The sequence below is a fragment of the Pituophis catenifer genome, unplaced genomic scaffold (assembly GCF_029215685.1).
Source record: "Pituophis catenifer annectens isolate HBS135680 unplaced genomic scaffold, rPitCat1.0.hap2 SCAF_2, whole genome shotgun sequence".
In the NCBI taxonomy this organism is placed as follows: domain Eukaryota; kingdom Metazoa; phylum Chordata; class Lepidosauria; order Squamata; family Colubridae; genus Pituophis; species Pituophis catenifer.
The window spans coordinates 14,579,980-14,596,616 of record NW_027256882.1 but is presented as its reverse complement, the minus strand read 5'-3'; the positions used below and the strand labels follow the sequence as shown (position 1 = coordinate 14,596,616).

At 45.1% G+C, this 16,637-nt stretch overlaps 1 pseudogene; it reads right to left on the bottom strand.

Annotated features, from left to right (window-relative positions):
- The window catches only part of LOC139309886 (zinc finger protein 850-like), a 40,548-nt pseudogene that overhangs the window by 6,675 nt on the left and 17,236 nt on the right, over positions 1-16,637 (bottom strand).

Sequence of the window (16,637 nt, the reverse complement as noted above, 5' to 3'; positions counted from 1 at the left end):
AATAGAATAGAATAGAATAAGAGCTGGAAGGGACCTTGGAGGTCTTCTAGTCCAACCCCCTGCCCAGGCAGGAAACCCTACACTACTTCAATGGTTATACAACATCTTCTTAAAAATTTCCAGTGTTGGAGCATTCACAACTTTTGGAGGCAATTCATTCCACTGCTTAATTGTTCTAAGTGTCAGGAAATTTCTCCTGAGTTCTAAGTTGCTTCTCTCCTTGATCAGTTTCCACCCATTCTGCCCTCAGGTGCTTTGGACAATAGTTTCACTCCCTCTTTTTTGTGGCAACCCCTGAGATTGGAAGGATTCCTCCTTTTCCTACAATCTGCCATTACGTTTTTAGTCTCTATTTCTGCTGTGAGAAACCTTCCCCCCCCCCGCACTTCGAGAGAATGAAATATTTTCGAGAATATTAAAAGAGGTAAAATATTGTATTTCCCCAAAGGAGAAATGAAGAAATATGTTCTTAGAGCCAGAAAGCAGCCCCAGTCTTTAATTGCTCTCAGCAGATTTTGTGCCTAATAAAAAAAGACTATTCACAAACAAAACACCTTCACCTCCAAATTGTTGCTTTGGGGTTTTTTGTCTTTTTGGGATTTTTTTTGAATTTTTTTTTATTAAACACATAGTAAAACATTGGACACGGTATAACCATCCTGGCATTATCTTTGCCATACATACTAAAATAAAAAATAAATATCATATATAGTTTACTACCAGTGGTGAAACTCAAATATTTTTACTACCGGTTCTGTGGGTGTGGTAATGCTTGGTGGGCGTGGGAGGGGAAGGATATTGCAAAATCCCCATTCCCTCCCCACTCCTGGGGGAAGGATATTGCAAAATCTCCATTCCCACCCCACTCTGTGACCAGCCAGAGGTGGTATTTGCCGGTTCTCCGAACTACTCAAAATTTCCACTACTCTTCAAACTACTCAAAATTTCTGCTACCGGCTCTCCAGAATCTGTCAGAACCTGCTGGATTTCACCCCTGCTTACTACTTATATAAATTTGGTCTATTCAGTATTTACATATATAAAGACATCATTCCTCTATATTACTTATACCTTTGTCTTATCTACTTTCATTCTATTATAATTACATACATAACCTTAATTCTCCATTCTATGAATTCTGGTCAGTTCATATTTTTCGTCCCTCCTTTACATTCCAACCATTGATAAAATTTGTTCCATATGTCGTATTCTGACTCGTCTTTATTTTTCAATTCCAGCATTAATCTATCCATTTCCATGCATGTCAAAAAAAATTTAATCACTTCATCTTCTCCGAGGATTTCTTTATTTTTCTAATTTTGGGCAAAGATCATTCTTGCTGCTGTTATAATATGTATCATTAAGTAAATTACCCCTTTACTATATTTCCCATTTATAATTCCCAATAGGAAAAGTTCTGGTTTGTATTCTATTTCTTCTCCAGTTAATTCTACCAGCCATAAATGAATTTTCCGGCAATCCTCCTTTGCTTTTTTACATGACCAACACATATGGTAGTACGTGCTTGAGTCATGGTTGCATTTCCAACATTTTGATGATAAATTTCTAAACATTTTTGCCTGGCGGAAGGTGCCACCTGTAGAACATTTTATATAAATTTTCTTTATACGGTATTGCCAATTTTATCTTCCTTCCCCCCCCCCATAATTCTTGCCATGTTTCCAATTGTATATTGTACCCAAAATTTATTGCCTATGCCACCATCGTTTCATTGACCTGCTCTTCCTCCATTTTATAATCCAATAAGAATTTATAAATTTTCTTTACCAATTTATCATTCGTCCCCAAAAAGATATCTATTGTCATTGATTCCCTATTAATACCCCGCTCTTTCATGTCTTTCAAGTAACGTGACTGGATTTGTAAATAGGACCACCACTCCAATTCTACCCCTTGTTCTTTTAATTCTTGCCTCGATTTCATATCCCCTTCTTCATTTATTATATCCTTATAGGTGACATATTTTCCTTGATTGATAAGATTTGGGTGCACTAATGCTTGTAATTTGGATAACCAACTCGGAACCTTCCTGTAGTTCTGCTGTTTGAATTTATTCCATGTCTCCAATAATGCCTGCCTTATAAAACGTCTTTGAAAATATTGGTGTGCTACTTGTTTCCCGTACCACAAAAATGGGTGTCATCCTAGATGTAAGTCGTGGCCCTCTAACGTTAGCAATCTTCTTAAATTTATCCATTCTGTTACCCAGGTGAGTGTTGCTGCTTGATGATAGAACTCCCAATCTGATATGCCAAACCCGCCTCTTTCTTTATTTTCTTGTAGAAGTTTAAATTTAATCCTTGGTTTCTTCCCTTACCAAATGTAGTCCAATGTCATTTTATTCAATTTTCCAAAATACTTTTTTTTTTTTTATTGCAAAAGTTTTACAATTACATTTTCACCCCTTTTTTCATCCCCCCACCTCCCTCCCCAAACTTCCCATCCTCCCTAACCCTCCCTAACCCTCCCCCCCCAGACTTCCCTATTACATACTCATAACTAATAACACTAATATATAAACCTGAACCCATCCCTCCCCCTATATAATTTTTCCTCTTTGTCTCTTTACATTAAAATATTTCTAATACATTATTTTCAAATAAAAGCTATTTGATACTTTCTAGTTTGGTATTTGTTCTGAACATATTCTATCCACCTTTTCCATTCCCATTCATAAGTCTCTTGTGAACAATCTTTTAAATACGCTGAAATCTTCGCCATCTCTGCAAAGCTAGCCATCTTCAAAGTCCATTCCTCGATAGTAGGCAAAGCTTCATTCTTCCAATATTTACCTATCAGCAATCTTGCTGCTGTTATCATATACAATATTAGTTTTATTTCACCCCGTGTAAAACCCTTAACTATACCCAATAAAAACAATTGTGGAGAAAATTGAATTTTTTTCTTCAAAACATTCTGCATGACCCACCAAATTTTTATCCAAAAAGCCTTAACTTTCCTACAGGTCCACCAAACATGATAATACGTAGCATCCAAACATTCGCATCTCCAACATTTTGGCTGAACATTAGGGTACATACATGACAACTTTTTGGGATCTAAATGCCATCTATAAAACATTTTATAAAAATTTTCCCTCAGGTTCTGCGACTGTGTAAATTTAACATTCTGAACCCAAATTTTTTCCCATGTTTCCAACATCACTGGTTCTTCAAAATTTTGTGCCCACTTAATCATACAATCTTTAACTAATTCAGTTTCTGAATCCCTTTCTAGCAAAACATTATAAAGCCTTTTAATATGCATTGGACCTTTCTCTCTTATATGTCTAACCAATTCTTCCTCATGCAACATAATACCAGTTTTTTGGTCCTCTTTCCATCTCAATTGTAGTTGATTATATTGTAACCAAGTTAAGTTAATTCCTTCATCCAACAGTGTCTGTAGTGTCTTCAGCTGCCATCTGCCCGCATCTGTAAAAAGAACCTCTTTATATAAAACCCCCCCGAGTGACATTATATTTGTATTCCACATAGTATGACCAAGATCCAACCATAACGGTATTTTGTAATCCCATTTGAGTCGGTGCTTCTTCCAAACTCTCATCAAAGATTCTCTAAGTATATGACTTTTAAATACTTTATCTGCTTTGTCGTCATAAAATAAATAAGCATGCCATCCAAATTCAAGATCAAAACTTTCTGCATTCAGTATTCCAGTCTTTTTACTTCCAAACCAATCACTTGTTAAAGTTAAAGCTGCTGCATCATAATATAACTGTAGGTTTGGGAGTTTAAGGCCTCCTCTTTCTGGAACATCTTGCATAATTTTCAATTTCACTCTCGGCTTCTTCTCGTTCCAGACAAACTTATTCACACCAGACTGCCAAACTTTCAGTTGTTTATCACTTTTAAGCACCGGAATCATTTGAAACAAAAACAAAAATCTTGGCAAAATGTTCATCTTAACTGCTGCTATTCTTCCAAGTAAAGACAGTTGCAGCTTTTTCCAAGTCTCCATGTCTTTCTGGACCTCTCGCCACAACACCTCATAATTATTTTGAAACAATTTCATGTTTGATTCTGCAACCTGAACTCCAAGATATTTTACCTTAGGTACAATTTCAAAACCTGCCCTCCTTTCAAGCTCATATTTACGATCTTGTGTCATATTTTTTACTATCAGTTTAGTCTTTTTTGAATTCAGTCTAAAGCCTGAAACTCTACCATAGTCTTGTATAATGTCGTTCATCAAGATTATTGATTCCATTGGTTGTGATAGGGTAACAACCAGATCATCTGCAAATGCCTTTGTTCTGTAATCCTCTTGCCTTATCATTATACCTTTCAAAATTTTAGAGTCCCGTATTGTGTTTAGCAAGACTTCCAATGTTAAAATAAATAAAAGTGGGGACAACGGACATCCCTGTCTTGTTCCTTTTTCAATTTTAAACTCTGTCGTCAAACTTCCATTAATAATAATCTGTGCCTTTTGCTCTTGATAAATCGCTGAGATCGCCTGTATAAATTGGTCCCCAAAGTCCATCCCATTAAAGAGAGCCTCAAATTTCTCCCTCTCTCCAAATCTTCTTTTATGTGATTCATTAATTTGCCATAACTATCTTCTTTCATTGAAGCGCATCTTGCGGTTATATAAATTCCTAAGTATTTCATTTTCTTCACTTTCTGTATATTTGTTCTCTTGGTCGACTCCTCTTTCTGTTTGTTCGTCTTTTAATGACCCGTAATCCCTTGCATTGTTGTAGTGTCGGGGCAACTGAATGGAGCTGAGTGGTTACTGGCCAGATGCCCTTCCTGTCACCAATGCAGAGTTCGCAGCACATATTTACTCATTGTGCCGAGAGAGAGAAATGTCTGCCGCTATTTAGGATCGAACTCACAGCCTCCTGATTGTAAGGCGAGAACTCCGCCTCTAGGTCACTGCACCACTCACCTTCATGAGTGATGGGTAATTTGCATTCCCCCACCCAAATTCTAAGGACAGGTGGTGACCTTTTAGGATATAATAGAATCAACCCACGACCATTAGAATAGCAAAAGAACACCAGGCTCACTACATTGCACCACCCACTGAAGCATTTCGAACACGGAACCCCAGAAACCTATAAAGATCAATCCACACTTTCAGCCATTTGGTCAGCTGTCCCAGAACTGCATGTTGTGGATCTGCTCATGAATAAACAGACCTTCTTTCCTAAGCAGCTAGCCTCCATTTTATTTCCAGGGCCTCTCTCCCGTCTTGGAACTGAACCAGATTGATGTTTTCTCCCAACACTGCTATGTTGAAATCTTGACTTTTTCTGCTTGATCTTTCCTGGCTTCTTGATCCTTGAAGAGTTGATCTGGTTTCAAGCGGCTGCACTACTTCAAAAAAATTGTCCCCCTAAAGTGGGCTTGTCCCACTAGCTGGACTGAAATACGGGGCTCTGTATTGTTGGCCATAATCACTGGGTGAAACTGTGAGAAAGAGAGAAAATCTTTCCCAGCAGATAATCCTCTGTTATGTATTCTTTCTTACTTCCAAAACAGAAGACAGAGCTTTCAAAAGACTATAGAATATTTTCTTCTATGATAAGCATATGCCCCATAGATCCACACAGTCCTTAAAAGTGGGAAGCCCCCCTTTCACTTCCTCCATGCTGTTTTAAAAGCACAGAACAGAACAGAACAGAATTGTTTATTGGCCAAGTGTGATTGGACACACAAGGAATTTGCCTTTGGTGCATATGCTCTCAGTGTACATAAAGAAAAATAAAATACATTCATCAAATCTGTCCTTCATGTGATTTATTTTAAGAGGATATGGCATATTTCTGAATGAGTTCTTATACAATTATTATGTTTCACTTCATAGCTTTTATTAACTGGTTTTCAAAAGACATTTTAAAAATATTAAGAAAAATCCAACTCTTCCAACCCTTCATTTGCATTCCCAGAAAAATCTTGAAAACTGAATGAGTGAAACTAATTGGGCAATTCAATGGCAGGGGTGAGAAACCTAAGGCCCGGGGGATGGATCCGGCTCGTGGGGTTGCCCTGGAAACAGTGAAGGACCGGCCTGTGGTGCTTCTGTCAGTGAAAACGGAACTCATGAAGGCTGTGTGCGGCTCTCCCGAGCTCCATTTTCGCGGGCAGAGGGTTGCAGAAGGCAATGGCAGTCGAAAATGGAGTTCAGGAATCTGTTTTTGCTGGCACCAACAGGCACCCCAAATAAGAGACACATCGAGCTGGCCATGCCCACCCCAGCCCCCGAAGGTCAAACACAACCCTGATGCGGCCCTCAATGAAATTGAGTTTGTCTTTCCTGGCTGGGGGGATTCTTATTGAGTTCATCTTTTTTCAAGGGGTGAGCTACCTAAAAAAAAACACAGAAATTAACCTCAAAGTGGTTTTGTTCCCCTTTGTAGACTTAAATATAGGGATCAGTATAGCTGATGATGACAGGATGAGATAATGAAAAACGAATACATGAAAGGAGGCTGTAGAATTACAGGTCATAAAAGTTTATTAGTAAGGTTCTAGGACTGTAAGAATATAAAGAGGTTTTTCTCCAACATATGTGGGAAACTTTTTTTTTTTTTCCTCTTCCGGCTTGTCCCAAGATGGCGGCGGTCGGCTGAGCTCCGCGAGGAGATGGAGAGGTCGCTGGTGTCAGGGGTCTTCGGGAGCCGCTTTAACAATCTCCGGCTCCAGTCCCAATGAGGGGAATGCCCACCCTGCCTGCTGAGGGCTTTTTCGCCCTCCGGAATATCAGGGCAGGGCGGGACGCGCTGTTTGAAGCCGCCGCGGGAGATGGGGCGGCGGCCTGCTAAAAACAGCTGTTTCCGGCTTGTCAGTGCCGGGAGGAGTGGAAGCCGGAGCGTTTCAGCGGCGGGCGGCGTTACTATGCGGCGGCGGCGGCTTGGAGGTGCCCTTCATCCCCTCGCCCCTCACGGATCTCTGGGACGCTCTCTGGACGTTTTTCGGGGGTCCTGGAGGCGCCATGGGGAGCCCAGGGTGCCGGTTACGAGCCAGCCGTGGTGGTGGTGGCGGCGGCGCCGGCGGAAGGCAATGGCAGCCACGGATCATCCAGCTGTGGAAAGAACTTGTAGCAGGTGGATGGGGGAATACGGACAGCCTTGCCTTGCCCTCAGGATTACCATCTGCTCTTTTTTGAGCCTTGACCCCTGTTATCCGGGGTTTGTTTGTCATCAGAGCTGAGACTGGGGATTTGGGGAGTTTTGGGACAGGAGAGGCGGGAGGCTGACCAGGGCTCTATTGGTCGCCTCGGGTGGCTTCTCTCCCCCCCCTTCTTCCCTCAGGTATGTGTGGGTGTTGGCCTTTGATGGCCACCCACCCTGGACTTGGACTGGGTTTTTTTTGTCTGCTATCCTTACTTTCGCCCCAGAGAAGAACTTGTGCCTGTGGGATTATCAACATTGTTTTTAATAACTTTACAAATTGCTGGCTTCTTGTGCGACCCCAAACTGGAGGAGAACTGGGCAAAATGGTGTGCAGGTGCTGAGGGGGCTGTTTGTCATCCGCCAGATGAAAGGATGGACTATTGTGACTTTATTGTCGGTGTCATCTGCCCCAGTCACTGTGAGAGGGTGACTGGGATAATTATCCTCCAGACGTGGGGAGATGTCACTGGCCCCTTTCACTGTCGTGAGAGGGCAGTGAACCAGCTCCTGATATGAAGATCTACTTTGACCCAGTATTATTGGACGATCTGGTGAAGCCCTGACCAGTTGACTCTCCATCTCTGTTTTTGTGCGATGTTTACGGCTGCTGACCTGCTTGCGCTGCGAGACTCCCCCCTCTCGCAGGTTTGGCCCTCCTCACTATCGAGGGCCTACCTTGATGACGGATTTTGGAATCCCGAGAGGTGGCATGCGGCGAGGAGGGGGTTGTGGGGTTTTTTAGGGAAATTTTTAGATAAGGTTTTAAAGGTTTCTGGGAGGGGGGTGGGTTTGGTGGGTTTGGGGGAGAACCTGTTGGGGAGGAGGCCAGAGCCGGCTGAAGAGCACGGCACTAGAGATGCGGGAACCGGGGTCAAGGTGGGGGTTAGAGCTTGTGTTATGGATGGTCATTATATCAGTACTGTGGGTGGGAGGGGCAGATATGGCGGGAGCAGGGGGCCACATCAGGTTGTGGGAGCACGCGCCCGCTGGCTCCAAGCGGGGGCGCGCTCTGGCCTCCAATGCTCCTCTCGTTCCCCAGGTTGCACAGACCCTCAGGCCCTGGGCCTTCGGCTGATGCTGTGCAACGCCCGGTCCTTGGTAAATAAAGCCCCCCTCATTTGTGATCTTGTTCAGGAGGGGGGAGCGGACCTGGCGGGTATTACGGAGACCTGGTTGGGCCAGGAGGGGGGGTTTCCCCTCGTTGAGATGTGCCCACCCGGTTTCCGCGCATTCCATCAGCCGAGGACACAGGGGAGGGGCGGGGGGGTGGCGGTTGTCATTAGAGAAGGTCTTGGTCCGAGGGAGGTCACTGTTCCTCAGACGGCTGGTTGTGAGTCCCTCCTTGTGAAGTGGGGTCATGGGGTGCAGATGGGTGTGCTGGTTACGTACCTGGCTCCCTGCCACGTGACGGCAGCCCTGCCCGAGCTGCTCAACGTTATAGCCGCGGTGGCGGTTGACACCCCCAGGCTTATGGTCATGGGGGATTTTAACCTGCCATCCGTCGGTGAGGCGTCTGAGGTGGCTCGGGAGTTCATGGCTTCCATGACGGCCATGGACCTGACCCAGTTAGTTCATGGCCCTACTCACACGGGGGGAAACACGCTAGACCTGGTTTTTGTCTCTGGTCAGTGGTTGAGTGATCTTGAGATAGGGGATATAGTGATCAAACCCTTGTCATGGTCAGATCACTCCCTCCTTCGCTTTGACCTTCGAACCGCCGCACCCCGCCGCAGGGAGGCGGAACCACTGAGGTGGTACCGCCCCAGGCGCCTGATGGATCCTGATAGGTTCCAGACGGAGCTTGGGCCATTTCCTGAGGCTCTGGCACACGGCTCGACTGAGGAGCTGGTGGCCGCCTGGGATAGGGCGGCCGCTGGAGCTTTGGATCGGGTCGTGCCTTTGCGGCCTCTGACCCGGCGTCGATCTCGCCTGGCTCCTTGGTTCACCGAGGAGCTGAGGGAGATGAAGCGCCGGAAAAGACGCCTGGAGAGTGGTTGGAGGGCCAGCCATTCTGAATCTGACCGAACACTGGTAAGGTCTCATATTAGGACCTACCTGGTGGCGATAAAAGTGGCGAAGTATAACTATTTTGCCACTCTTATTGCGTCATCAGATAATTGCCCGGCTGCCCTGTTTAGGGTGACCCGCTCCCTGCTCCACCAGGAAGCGCGGGAGGACCCCTTGGAGGGTAGAGCCGAGGATTTTGTACAGTATCTATATGACAAAATCACTCAGATTCGGGAACATCTGGACTCTGACTGGGTAGATTCAGCGGGGAGGACAGAGGCAGGTCTTGTGAGTATTATCTGGGAAGAGTTTGATTCTGTGACGCCCGAAGACGTGGACAGGATACTGGGCAGACTGAGCGCAGCCACATGTTTACTGGACCCGTGTCCCTCCTGGTTGGTGCTGGCCTCTCGGGAGGTTACACGAGGCTGGCTCCAGGGGATTATAAATGCTTCCTTGAGTGAGGGTGTCTTCCCTGCCGTCTTGAAAGAGGCGGTGGTGAGGCCTCTCCTCAAGAAACCTTACCTGGACCCGGCAGTGTTGGCAAATTATCGTCCAGTCTCCAACCTTCGCTTCATTGCGAAGGTTGTTGAGAGTGTGGTAGCGCGACAGCTCCCCCAGTACCTGGATGAATCGTCGTATCTAGATCCGTTCCAGTCGGGCTTCAGGCCTGGGTACAGCACGGAAACGGCATTGGTCGCGTTGGTTGATGATCTCTGGAGGGCTCGGGACAGGGGTTGTTCCTCTGTCCTGGTCCTATTAGACCTCTCAGCGGCTTTTGATACCATCGACCATGGTATCATGCTGCACCGGCTAGAGGAGTTAGGGGGGGCACCGTCCTACGGTGGTTCTCCTCCTTTCTCTCTGACCGGTCGCAGTCTGTGTTGACAGGGGGGCAGAGGTCGACCCCGAGGCCCCTTGTATGTGGGGTGCCACAAGGGTCGGTCCTCTCGCCCCTTCTGTTCAACATTTATGTGAAGCCGCTGGGTGAGATCATCCGTGGTTTCGGGGTGAAGTACCACCAGTACGCTGACGATACTCAGCTGTACATCTCCACCCCGGACCACCCCAATGATGCCCTTGAAGTGATGTCCCGGTGCCTGGAGGCCGTGCGGATCTGGATGGGGAGGAACAGGCTCAGGCTCAACCCATCCAAGACCGAGTGGCTGTGGTTTCCGACATCCCGATATAGTCAGTTGGCGCCATCACTGACTATTGGGGGCGAGTCATTGCCCCCCACGGAGAGGGCTCGCAACTTGGGTGTCCTCCTGGACTCACGGCTGTCTTTAGAAGAGCATATGACGGCCGTGGCCAGGGGGACTTTTTATCAGGTCCGCCTGATTCGCCAGTTGCGTCCCTTTCTGGATCGGGACTCGTTAAATACGGTCACTCATGCTCTTGTTACTTCCCGCTTGGACTACTGCAATGCTCTCTACATGGGGCTCCCCTTGAGGAGCACCCGGAGGCTCCAGCTGGTCCAGAATGCGGCCGCGCGGGTGGTTATGGGAGCGACGTGGCGCTCCCATGTGACCCCCCTCCTGCGCGAGCTGCACTGGCTCCCAGTGGTCTTCCGGGTGCGCTTCAAGGTTTTGGTTACCACCTTTAGAGCGCTCCATGGCATCGGACCGGGGTATCTACGAGACCGCCTTCTGCTACCAATAGCCTCTCACCGACCAGTACGCTCCCATAGAGAGGGGCTCCTCAGGGTGCCGTCGGCCAAACAGTGTCGACTGGCGGCCCCCAGGGGGAGAGCCTTCTCTGTGGGGGCACCTACCATCTGGAACAAGCTCCCCCCAGAGATACGGAAGATCCCGGACCTGCGCACGTTTCGCCGTGCTCTCAAAACTTTTCTATTTCAGCAAGCTGGCCTGGCCTAACTCCCCTCTTTTAAATTCTTAAATTTTAAATTTTTGAATTCGTGATTTTATAAATTGGGTGTTTTAATCTGTGTTTCGGCCGAAATATTTAATAATTTTAAGGGATTTTTAATATTTGTATTGTCTGTATTTTATCTTGGCTGTTCACCGCCCTGAGTCCTTCGGGAGTAGGGCGGTATAGAAATTTGATTAATAAATAAATAATAAATAAATAAATAAACTAAAATTGTATGGAATAATTGCCTTGGCAACTACTCAAAAAAGAGGTTATGTTAAACTTCCGGTGGCACCACCGACGTTGCTGGACGTTCTCTCTTGGAGCGCCAGCCCTGTGATCTTGTAAAGCCGCTCTGACAGCGCAAATCAGCTGTCCGGCGGCTGCAAAACCTCTCCCCCGGGAGAAGAGGGAAAGGAGAGTAATCGGATGGGGGTAGAGCTCCCCGAAAGCCCCTGAAATAGTTTTGGGGGCTTGGAGGGTGAGAGCTCCCCAGGAAGTCCAGTGAAACTTCGAGATCCAGGGCGCTTCTGCTTTAAGCAGAAAAAAACGTCGCGACCACTTCTGCAATCTTTACTGAGATCTAAGTTGATTATCTATGCAGGCGGAATGAAGACAGGAGAGCAGACAATCGCAAGTAACCCTTAATTTCACGCTTAAATTGCTACTTTTTGAAACTGCTTAAAGGAGTGAAGAAAATGGCGCTTGTGTGTATGAACAAGGGGAGTTAAAGTGCAAAAGGGAGATAAATCTATAGTTAGCTTATGTTTTTTTTATATGTTTGTTAAATGCTATATCCTGTATTTGCTCTGGGAAGTCCGGGGCGGGGGGGGGGGGAGGGAGGGTTGGGGCAGGAGGGGGGGAGGAGGGAAGGGAAAATATGTGTAAAATTTTTTAAAACTTCAATAAAAAAAAAAGGTTATCTTTCTGGAGCTGATCTCACTCCTTTTCCTTCTGCTCAGGAGATAACAAAGGGAAATGAGAAGACTTATTTAGCTAAGCCTTAAGAGGAAAGAAAAGAATACGAGCAGTATTTTCTGGGAATTAACAGAACTCTGCAGGTTGAAATGCTTTCTAAATTTGATAAATGCATGTCAATTCTGTTTTATATAGTGGTAGGTAAATTAAGAGGGAAGTCAAGGAAGCCATTACTCTTCTGGTTGGAAAAGAAAGTGAAATGGCAACGGGCAGAAGGCAGGAAACCGAAGGGCTCAATTCCTATTTTGCATCCCTGTTTCCACAGAATGGGGCGGGAGATGCAGGTGAAAATAGGCAAAGGAAAACCTAGCTGCTCTAAATGAATTCAAATATTTGGGAACAGTATTGTTCAGAGTCTCCTTCAATGGATTTAGTTTCCTTTGTGGGCATTATTTTATGAGGATTATGGTGTCCTTCCTGAATTTACCCTTTCGACACATGATTTCTCCCGTGTGGATCCTTTACTGGTGAGTCAGATAAGGGTTTCTACTTGGAGGCCTTTCTTTGTCCATTCAGGTTTCCTGCACAAGTGAATCCTTTCATGAGTAAGATGTTCTTTCCCAATAAAATTACACCAGCTCCATATAATATATAGTCCCCCACCCTACCGTGGTATGGATTCCTTCGTGAGTAAATGTCTTATGATTGTTAAAGCTTTATCCACACTACATGCTTTTATATGGTCTCTATTCTGTTTGGGTCCTTTTATGAGAATTGGACCTTGGAGGTCTTCTAGTCCAACCCCCTGCCCAGGCAGGAAACCCTACACCATTTCAGACAAATGGTTATCCAACCTCTTCTTTAAAACTTCCAGTGTTGGAGCATGCACAACTTCTGGATGCAAGTTGTTCCACTTATTAATTGTTCTAAGTGTCAGGAAATTTCTCCTTAGTTCTAAGTTGCTTCTCTCCTTGATCAGTTTCCACCCATTCTATGGAATATGAGGTGGAGTGGAATATGAGCCAGTAGTGTACCACAGCTGCCAAAAAAGCCAATACAGTCCTAGTTTAGATCAATAAGAGGAACAGCACCAAGATCACAGGAAGTCATCGTATTAGTCTATATGGCATTGGTGAAGCTTAAGGAACTAGGTATGTTCAGCTTAACAACAAAGTAAGCTTAAGGTAGCAGTCTTTCAATGCATAAAGGGCTGAGTCAGGGAGGACCCAGGTTAATTTATTTTCCAAAGGACATGAAGGCAGGACAAGAAACAAAGGGAGGAAGCTCACCGGTGGGAGATCCAACCTGGAAATGAGGGATTTCCTAACAGTGAGAAGTATTAATCAATGGAACAGTGTTTGCCTCCCGGGATTGTGCGTGCTGCATCGCTGGAGGGAAGGAAAATGCTATTAGGGTTTAAGATTTCATTACTATAGCCCAGGGGTCGGCAACCTTAAACACTCAAAGAGCCCCAAAAGTCCTAACCATCATTCAATTCTGGAGCTGACCGGAAGACCGCACCATAGTCTCCTCCTAGCGTGACATCCTTTTTCCTCTACCGGTCCTAACCGAAAGCCCAATCAATTGTGGAGCTGACTGGCAACAGGGAGCCGCAGTAGAGGGATGAAAGAGGCTCCAGAGCCATGGGTTGCTGACCCCTACTATAGCCCAATATTTCCCACATTAAAGGGCTGAGAATAGAGCCTCTCTATTTTTGAGGTTCTATTTAAACATGGGAAAGTATCTAGAAAAAAGTTTTTCTAAACGTTGTGTGATGACCCAAGTTACAGAATGTTCTTCTCTGAGCCTCTTCACAAGGCAATCTTGTATGCCTATTTTGAGGAAAGTCCACCAAAGTCAGCAAGGCTTCCTCTCGGGCAGGTTAAAGAATGCTGCCTTTTTGAAATTTACCTCCCAAGTGACTTCCATGCCCCCTTCTCCTGGGAGAGACTCTTCAATGGAAAGCTGCAGCCTCCCTCAATAGGGCTTCCAAACTGCCTCTAGAGCCACATCTCCCACAGAGGAAATGCAGAGAGGGGTACAGTACGTATAAGGGTCCCCAGAAGAAATGCAGACAGATGAAGTGGTGCAGATGGTGCAGCCAAGGGGCTGCTGGAGAACTTCCACACCTTGGGCAGGGGATTGGATTGGACTAGAAGACTTCAAAGGTCCCTTCTAGCCATGTGATCACTCTTGAAAACACCATGGTCACTCAAAGAATCCCACAAATAGATCACAGAAGAAATCAACTTGAGATTTCAGACATGGTCACAAATAAACAGAGAACATTAAGCGAAGACCCGACTCCATTGAGGAATCCATAGAACTAGCAAAGATGGGAGGAAGGAGAGGAACAGAAACAAGACAGATGCATTCCACCAGAGCAGCAATGAGTGCATGACTAGGGGTCCTGAAGGGCCTGGTGTACCCTGAAGAGGTTTTGCCTGGTGCTTGCTAAGAATTGGCACTGCTTTGATAACACAGCAAACAATCACTGTGTCAACTTGCAAAGCTTTCAAGTTGCCATGAGCAGGAGGGAGGGAGAACTGAAGTGAATTCCATACATTCTTTCTGACCGCAATCAGAAGGAGGGTGTTAGGTTTCACAGCTAGCCAAAGTGGTTAATTGGAGAATGTGATTTATGACATGGCCAGAGAGGAGGGGAGAGACAGGGTCACAGGGGAACGTAAATCTACGTGGAATCAGTTCTAACTGCATCCGAGTATTGCCGGAATGTTGCTCCTAATAAATGACTGTATTTCCTTTCAAGTTTGGATCATGGCTCATGAATTAATTAGGGCATCTTTCGGAAATTTGACACACTGAGTGATCTCCAGAAGTTGTGGGTGCTCCAACATGGGAGGTTCGTAAGAAGAGATTGAGCAACCATTTGTCTGAAATGGTATAGGCCAGGCCAGGCCAGGCCAGGCCAGGGTTATCTGCCTGAGCAAGAGGGCTGGGCAAGAAGACCCCCAAGGTCCCTTCCAACTCTGTTGTTTTGTTATTCTAAGAGCTTGGTTCAAAATAGCCATATTTGCTCAGCAGTAACACAGTAGTAGTTTGTCACTGCTGCAGTCTGATCTATTGTTTGACTGTCCAAACTAGCTTTGTTTTGCCCCATCCATATATGACAAAGGGTTTCAGGCAATAAAACTTGAAATAATTTATTGAACAAAGCAATTAAATACTTTTAGCTGCACATAATATAAACATAAGCAGCAATAAAAAAGAAGATGATACAGATAAATTAGTAGCAATATGAAGGGTAGGAATGTGTCTAAGGAAAAGAATACAGAGTCCAAGATGGACTCCTACAGCTTTCAGCCTGTCTCTCCTCCTCAGATAGCAATATGGACCTTCAGTCTTGCAAATCCCAGTGGTCTCCTATTCAGTCCCTAACAAGAAATGATCCTTCTTATCTTATCAAGATATGATTAGCCAGGTGCTGGAAGTTAACTGAACTCATTTTTAGTGTAACCTGATCTGCTACAGGATACCAGGTACAGGAACTGTCCATCCAGAATGTTACACATTCAGCTCTAGAGAATTCCTCCTTTGAGTTCAGGAAAAATCTATCTTACCTTTCTACATCAGACATAATTGTTTGTTCATTCATTCATTCATTCATTCATTCATTCATTCATTCATTCAATTTAAATGCCAGTCATCTTGCAGTTCAAGGCAACTCTTTTACCTCCCAATATCACGCTCGCTTTTCAATGTACCGTAAATGTAGAGTCAGAAATGTCAATTTAAACAGCCAGATATACTTTCTAAAGATTTAGCCTATTACTAACCACATTTTGGTGTAGCCAATGGGCAAACCCATCTGGGGAGTATGTTCTAGTTCAGGAAATTGCAGAACCCCTTCAAAAATGGATTGAGTAATCTGGGAAGGCACTGCATGGAAAGGAAGGGAGCAGATAATACAATGGGGAGAAAAGAAGATGAAAATTCTTCCAATCTGAATTCCTAACCCTTTTCTCTGAAGTGTCTTGGATAACTTTGAGAAATATGTGCAGAAAATGAAGAATGATTGAGACAACTCTCATTGAATTACCCACTATGTAATTTAGCCATATGTTTGTATGACAATACTCCTGTGTGGGTCATCCCATCAATAGGCAGGCCACAGTTCTACCTTCAGCTCTTTCTATATTCGGGTGCTTATAGTTTTTTTCCTGCATGGATGTTTGAGGAAGCAAAGCTATAATTGCTGTCTGTGCTTTGGAAAAACAGTTGCAGCCAGGACACCCCTCTTCCCCATGGCGCAGCACAGCTCGAGAAATCTGAGATGGGCTCATGCCTTCACTCATTTTATTTCCAAGGATTCACACTGGCGATCCAATTGCTTGGCTAATTGAGCCACGGCTGGCGTTTTCAACAATGTGTGGAAATCCAGAAGCAACCTCACCTCACCAAGGCCCTTAATTTACAGAAACAAAGGCTAAGAAAGAGCAAAGAGCTTGTGTGGGGCTGTAAGAGAAAAGGAGATAAGAAAAGGACAAGAAGATGGTGAAACAGGAGGCCATATTTGGTGACTGTCAAGCAATACAAGCAAGCAATCCCTCAACCGCCAGCACCACAAACTACGGCAAGTAACATATTCTGGTGGGACTCCCGCCTGGAGGTTGACTTGACAACTCAGCTTGGCAATACTGCTTAAAAGCAGGGC